The following is a 6,921-nucleotide window of genomic DNA, read 5'->3' as shown; positions in this document are numbered from 1 at the left end:
TACCATCTGTATGTGAATGGTGATGAACCTTGATATTTGCATCTGAAAATTCAGAATCACATACCGGGCATTTTTCTGCATTGTTGAAATCTTCAATCTGTTCCTCTGTTAAAGGCAACATAGGTTTTGATTTTAATAAGACATTAGATGCTATGTCATGGCACTCATTTTCTATTCTATCTGCAAATTTTTTGATGGCATCTGCTCCCATGTATAAATCTTCTTTACTAACAACCCCATCCTGTACAACAACATAATAAAAACTAGAAGGTTCATGTAACTGGTATGATGTACTTGAAGATTCATCAGGATCTGGACTGCAGAATGCAAGGGGTTTGAAGTTTGATTCAAAATCACAGACTATATATGCTGGGTGTTCCAACAAGGCTTCACATTTTAAAAAATTGGCTTTTTCACTTGGATTAGGCATCACCATATGAACAGGTTTATGGTTGCCACAGTATTTCAGATGCTCAATTAACTTGTTTTTAGCATTCTGTTCACAAACACCATTCACCATTTTTCTACCATCAAATACAATTAAACATCTTCTACACAACTTGAATATTGTATTGGATTTGTCTAGTTGTTTTCTGACTAAAGCTTCAAGATTATGTAAAAAAAAAAGGTAAAGTGTTCCCCTGTGCATAGCACCACGCCATGAAGGCGTATAGGGGGTGTGGGGGTAACGCCCCACACTTTCTTGATCCGGTCATGAGGGGGGTGATGTGATCAGCATCACGCCCCTGACCGCCTTTACCCCCCAGGGTTTCCCCCAGGTACCCATGTTATTCGACGCTGGGTGGGCGCCGGGGCCGCTTCCATCGTTAGAAAAGTTCCCGGATTTGAACCGGCCGGGGATCGAACCCGGAACCTTGAGCATGGTAGTCAGACGCGTTACCGACTGAGCCACCGCGGCCACCATTATGTATCAGAGTATAATGGTGTGTATCATCCCCTTCAATTAAGAGCAGATCAATCGGAACAGCAGAATCATCATCAAATGTACTGATTCTGAGAGGTGCTATCAAGCAATTGCCACGGCCAGTAGAACAAATAAATACATTAATAGATAATTGTTTACCATTGATATTCCTGGCCTTTTTTTCAAATTTATCAATATTCTGAACAGACATTGGATATTCTAAACCCTCCATTGCTTCATCAAAATCATTTTCATGCTGTTTATAATAACTTATTCTCTCAGGATCCCTTAAAACTGGATACAAAGCAGCTAAAATACACCACAGAAAGCATTTCTCATCATTATTTTCTACGTTAACCACTGCTCTTTTGTTTTTAATATTGGCAGGTAAAGGCAAATATGTAGATCCTTGTAATGGGTTGAATTCAGAAATATTAACATATAACTTGTGTGAATATCCGCATAGGCTCCATCCAGACTCTTTTCCAGCAAATTCAGAGTGTTTAATATTCAATTGATCTATCAAACTGCTTATTATTTTGTCTGAATTTGCATTTGAATATACCGGTACAGTTTCTGTTATGTGGGGCTGTGTAAATTTTGTGCCATTTGGCTTCTTATATTGTGTAAACAATTTGAGGGACAGCTTATAAGAGCCATTTTGTGCATTTAGAATTGCCTGCACATCTGGATTTATACTGTTCAAAAAATTCTTAATGTCACATCTTGGCTCTGATACAAAATGGTGATCCCTTAATTGGCCGTTAAAATTGCTATGGATGGGTTCAAAGCGTGGCTGCTTTGCTGCTCTAGCATTAACAGGTGCTTCATGCTTCCTTTTCAGACCAGATGTAGATGGTTGAGGGGGCAATGTTGATGACTGTGCAGAGCAAGTACCTTTATGTTTATAAGTGAAGTATTCCATGCTATATTTTCTATGGCATTTAGGGCATATTTTTGTGGGAGTTCTGCATTTGTCTGGATTACAATTCCTTTGATGCCTGGCCCAATTGGGGCTGGTTATATTCTTATTGCATTGATTACAATATTTTTGATTTGGCATTTTTGTTGTTGTTTATTATATAAGATTTCCTGGGGTTCAAATCAAAATTCTATGCTTAATAAAAAATATCAGTTGGGTTCAGCAGTGTGTTTTGTATATTTAGTGTGTGTGTGTATGTGTGTATGTGTGTTAATATTTTTGGCTTTGGTATTTATATAAAATTTCTTGGGGTTCAAATCAAAACTCTATACTTAATAAACCTATGACAGGTTGTCAAAAATTCTGTCTATTAAATCACATAGATTTGTAATTCAATTTATATAAATTTGCAATATTTTTGTGTTTAAAAAAATATGAGCAGCACTGCAACAACACACCTTACTCTTCAACAACTCTCACAATACTGGCTGATATGCAATGCAAAATCTCTTTATATAGCCTAAGCACAGACCGCATTGAAAGCATCTGAGACAATAAGCCAATCAGAATATAACACATCATCACATTATGTCATAACCAACCAATCAGAAAACAACACATGTCTAATAATTTATTGCATAATATTGGGTAATAATTTGTTGCAAAACATGATGCAATATAAATAAACCAGAAATAGGCCACAAGTGGACCGGAAGTAGGCAAACCGGAAGTGGACCGGAAGTAGGCAAACCGGAAGTAGGCAAACCGGAAGTGGACCGGAAGTAGGCAGACCGGAAGTGGACCGGAAGTTTGCAAACCGGAAGTGGACAGGAAGTAAATATGTGTGTGTGTGTTTTTGTGTGTGTGTGTGTTTGTGTGTGTGTGTGTGCGTGTGTGTGTGTTAATACGTTTGGCCTAGTTTTAAGTGTAGCCAAAAAAAATATCAAGAGGAGCATATTTTTAACAAGCTTATGGACAAAAATCTGGCAGATGTAGATTTTGTAAGTGTAGGCAAATCAATCTGAGGGGGTCATACTTTCCCGGGAAATTCCCGAGGGCATTTTTACAAAAATCTTGGATTAGACAGAGTTCCACACTTGAGCAAAAAGCTCATATGGGCATGTTGAGCTAGTTTTAAGTGTAGGCAAATCTGCCTGAGGGGGGTTCATACTTTCTCGACCCAGTAATACCACAAATCACACTACTGACAAACAACACAGCAAAACTATAAACTCCCGAAAATGAAAAGAAACCTAAATTGTGAGCAAATTATACAAGAAAAATGTTTCCTATCCTTGTGGGGACACCAGTACCAACAAGGCCTGTGATATCAAGTGGCCTCGGGTCCTCACAAGGATCATTAGATTCATGAAAATTTACACATACACTCCATACACACGTTTGATTCTACAGGGTGGCTCAATAAGTCACTTAACACCCTCAGTACAAGGCCACTGCGGCATGGAATGTGAAAATGGCGATGACCAATCATTGCCTGGCCAAGGGGGAACCACATTGACGCCACCCACACGGTCGGCGGCCATCTTGATGTCCGCCATCTTGAATTCAACTTCAGAATTTTAAATGGGAAGGGGGTCGTGCGAATATCAAAATGGGCTAGAATTTCACGAGAAATGCAATGGTGAAGGTTTTTTCGACGTATCTTTCACCAGTAAAAAGTTATGACTGAATTCTTGTACCAATTTGCTCCTTTTCGAGGTGTTAGAAAAATGCCTTAAAATTTGTTTAGCGCTTCGGTAATGCATCGAGATCAAAGTGACGTCTATGGAGAGAAGTTCGCATGCCATTGCACACGATTTTAATCGGATACATCCATGAAGAGCTGCGCATTATAAATGGTTGTCGCGAACAATTTACAGTGTGACGCTTCCATTAAATGAAAAGTCCTTCACAGTGACAATACTAATGTTTATGTTCAGAAGGAAGTTCATAAACAGAATATTCGATGCTTTTTATCTGATAACCCATTTTCGACAGATCAAAGCTGAATGGTTAGTGTTGGTAACTTAATGGTGTGGCGTGCTGTGTGGAACACGATTGGTTAGTCAATTTTCCATCAACGGAACCTTAAATGCTTAGGGCTACTTGGATTTGTTAAATAAACAGTTTTTTTCATCCTTGCTTATGGAAGAAGGTACTTTTTACCAGGGACCTGTAACGTAACCCAACTTGTAACGCTGTCAAGTTACGAACGGAACTATCGATATGCGTTACTATGGCATTGGCGTTCCACACAGTACCGGACAGATTGGACCTACCTACAACCTGGGTAAATTAGGCGTACCATTACTGAACGACCCATTCGCTTCAGGTACTGAGTGGAACGGGTCTCGGATGGAACGGGTACGATCGTACCCGTACATACTGTACCTGAACGGTGGCTACCGGGTACGAAATGGAACCACAAGTTGGTAACCGGTACTGAAGCACAATGACCAGTGCTTGTTATTAAAATACCGGTACGTGGATAGAAATTGATGAAGCGGGTAACATTTGTAACAGGAACTTACAGTACGTATCATAACAGTTTACTGTCAATCAACATTCCTCAGCAGCAAATGGAATACCAATAAATATACACTTCTTTGTTTAAAACTAATTATAATAACTTTAGAAAAAAGTAATTCGTGATCTTTCTGGATTTTATTTATCCGAAAAATATGTATAAATGCTATCTAGTTTATCTTTCATTAATTTGTTAATAATGGTATCAGCTATGCAAAAATTTTGAAGACCGTCACTCTGGCAAACTATTAACAATAGAAACAATTAGTTTCAACAAGCTCATGTATATTATACTAATTACAACGACCTGCGCAGAAGGTCGATATTCGTCATTCAGGCAACCTGTTACTAGGAGGCATGTGCAGTAGGCCCCATTACTTTTAAAATAGGTAGAGAAGTGAAATTGAGTTTGAAGGTAAATTATGCTAATTAGAGCACGGCTAAATCAACATGAATGTGGAAAACCGGAAGTTGATGGACGCCATATTGAAAAATGTTACTTCTTAAAATAGAGAAGTGAAATTCGGCTTGAAGGTAGCTTGTGGGAATTAGAGCATGGCAAATCAACGTGATTCCGGAAAACCGGAAGTTGGTGGACGCCATATTGAAAAATGTTACTTATTAAGATAGAGAAGTGAAATTCGGCTTGAAGTTAGCTTATGGGAATTAGAGCATGGCAATTCAACGTTATTCCGGAAAACCGGAAGTTGGTGGACGCCATATTGAAAAATGTTACTTCTTAAGATAGAGAAGTGAAATTCGGCTTGAAGGTAGCTTATGGGAATTAGAGCATCGCAAATCAACATGATTGTGGAAAACCGGAATTTGATGGACGCCATATTGAAAAATGTTACTTCTTAAGATAGAGAAGTGAAATTCGGCTTGAAGGTAGCTTATGGGAATTAGAGCATGGCAAATCAACATGATTGTGGAAAACCGGAAGTTGGTGGACGCCATATTGAAAAATGTTACTTCTTAAGATAGAGAAGTGAAATTCGGCTTGAAGGTAGCTTATGGGAATTAGAGCATGGCAAATCAACATGATTGTGGAAAACCGGAAGTTGATGGACGCCATATTGAAAAATGTTACTTCTTAAGATAGAGAAGTGAAATTCGGCTTGAAGGTAGCTTATGGGAATTAGAGCATCGCAAATCAACATGATTGTGGAAAACCGGAATTTGATGGACGCCATATTGAAAAATGTTACTTCTTAAGATAGAGAAGTGAAATTCGGCTTGAAGGTAGCTTATGGGAATTAGAGCATGGCAAATCAACATGATTGTGGAAAACCGGAAGTTGGTGGACGCCATATTGAAAAATGTTACTTCTTAAGATAGAGAAGTGAAATTCGGCTTGAAGGTAGCTTATGGGAATTAGAGCATGGCAAATCAACATGATTGTGGAAAACCGGAAGTTGATGGACGCCATATTGAAAAATGTTACTTCTTAAGATAGAGAAGTGAAAATTGGCTTGAGGGTAGCTTATGGGAATTAGAGCATGGTAAATCAACGTGATTCCGGAAAACCGGAAGTTGGTGGACGCCATATTGAAAAATGTTACTTCTTAAGATAGAGAAGTGAAATTCAGCTTGAAGGTAGCTTATGGGAATTAGAGCATGGCAAATCAACATGATTGTGGAAAACCGGAAGTTGATGGACGCCATATTGAAAAATGTTACTTCTTAAGATAGAGAAGTGAAAATTGGCTTGAGGGTAGCTTATGGGAATTAGAGCATGGCAAATCAAGGTGATTCCGGAAAACCGGAAGTTGGTGGACGCCATATTGAAATACGTTAATTCTTAAGATAGAGGAGTGAAATTCGGTTTTATGATATTATGGATATTACTGCATTGGAAATCAACATGATTAGGGAAAACCGGACGTTAACGGAAAAATTTACTTTAATATTCCTCTTTCCTTTGGTGATTGCTTATGTTAATTAGAACATGGTCAATTTATATGATATTATAAAACCGAAAGTCGATGGACGGCATAATGAAAAAAGCAATTTATTAAGATAAAGAAGTGAAATTCGGTTAGATTCTTGCGCTTACTAATTCGAACATGGACAATGCATATGCTGTCTGTAAAACTGGAAGTTGATAGACGCCATGTTGAAAAAGAAATACATTTGAGTGTCGATTTAGTTTTTATTTATTAAAAATTAAATATGAATTCCATCAAACTCAGATTTTCCAGAATCATGTTCATTTGTCATGCCCTAATTCCCATAAGCTACCATCAAACCAAATTTCACTCCGCTGTCTTAAGAAGTAACGTTTTTCAATATGGCGTCCACCAAATTCCGGTTTTCCACAATCATGTTGATTTTCCATGCTGTAATTTCCATAATCTACCATCAAACCGAATTTCACGTCTCTTTCTTTAAAAGTAACATTTTTCAATATGCCGTCCATCAACTTCCTGTTTTCCACAATCATGTTGATTTAACATGCACTAATTAGCAAGATCTACCACCAAATCGAATTTCACTTCCCTATCTTAAGAAGTAACGTTTTTCAATATGGCGTCCATCAACTTCCGGT

This window comes from Lepisma saccharinum, chromosome 23, assembly GCF_977018435.1.
Source record: "Lepisma saccharinum chromosome 23, izLepSacc3.1, whole genome shotgun sequence".
Classification (NCBI taxonomy): domain Eukaryota; kingdom Metazoa; phylum Arthropoda; class Insecta; order Zygentoma; family Lepismatidae; genus Lepisma; species Lepisma saccharinum.
The sequence above is the reverse complement of the archived record's forward strand: the minus strand, read 5'-3'. Positions refer to the sequence as shown.